Here is a 1,026-nt window from a genome sequence, read left to right as displayed (position 1 = left end):
ACTTAGAGCTGCACTCTCAAGCGACTCGACTCTGAGGAGAGATCCTCCCGTGGCGCGTCCCAGTCACTACGGGCCTGGCACCCTCTGCAGGTAAGTTGCCCCATTCCAGATGGACTTGGACGCGGGCCGACGCCCCGGGATAAGTGAATCCTCCCAAACACTACATTCTCCGGCGGCAGAACCGCGGGATTCAGTGCTGGGATGTTTTTCCTGTTCGCTCGCCGCAACAAAGGAAATCCTAGTTAGTTTATTTTCCTTCGCTGAGGAATATGCCCGAATTGAGCGGGTAGTCTCGCCTGCTCTGAGGTCGTCGTAAGGTTGCGAGTCCGTCGTCGGCGACGGTCGTTCGTCCGCGGCGAAACATGGACGGAACTTCTTCACATGAGCGGCAAACCGACCGCGCGGTCTGTGTGTTGCCGTGCCGAATTCGTTCGTTCTCTCTACTATCACTAGCATCGGAACGTGACGAACGGCAGCGACAGCTCGACCCCGCGATCTGCGGCGACGCGCGACCGGCGCGCGACACGGGCTGTTAACGCCCAGTCATTCGCTCGCAAAGGCACGGTGCGCTGTTCCCCCAGGGGGGTTTTCGCAGCACCGTTGCCGACGGAGCAGTCTGTCGTTGTTGAACAACTCTCAGCCAGGCGTGGTTCGGGAATTGTGTCCCTGAACCGCAATGTGCGTTCGAAATGTCGATGTTCATGTGTCCTGCAGTTCACAAGTTGACGCGCAATTAGCTGCGTTCTTTATCGACCCACGAGCCAAGTGATCCACCGTTCAGGGTAATTATTTATGTGAATTTTGCATTGAAAATGCTAAAATTACGGTTGTTACCGACTTTCTGTGGTCGTAAGCGCGGCGCCGCGTGCGTCAGCCGTTGCGCGGGTGCGCGCGGGAAGGAACGCGCGGCGCGCGTCAAATTTCGTTTCTGCGATAGTTTAAGAGCCGGCGTCACCTCAAGTTCACGGGTCATCTGCTGGAATGAACCGGCCCGGACACGATCGGCTCGCAATGCAAAAAATTGAC

The 1,026-nt window shown here is 57.1% G+C and overlaps 1 non-coding gene across 1 annotated transcript; it reads right to left on the bottom strand.

Moving 5' to 3' along the window:
* Positions 1-630: 630 nt before the first annotated feature.
* Positions 631-785, bottom strand: LOC124294341. Its single transcript, XR_006904278.1, has one exon. It is a non-coding gene; the product is annotated as a 5.8S ribosomal RNA (ribosomal RNA).
* Positions 786-1,026: the final 241 nt, after the last annotated feature.

This window comes from Neodiprion lecontei, chromosome 4 (assembly GCF_021901455.1).
Source record: "Neodiprion lecontei isolate iyNeoLeco1 chromosome 4, iyNeoLeco1.1, whole genome shotgun sequence".
NCBI classification, from domain to species: Eukaryota; Metazoa; Arthropoda; class Insecta; order Hymenoptera; family Diprionidae; genus Neodiprion; species Neodiprion lecontei.
The sequence above is the reverse complement of the archived record's forward strand: the minus strand, read 5'-3'. Positions and strand labels throughout refer to the sequence as shown.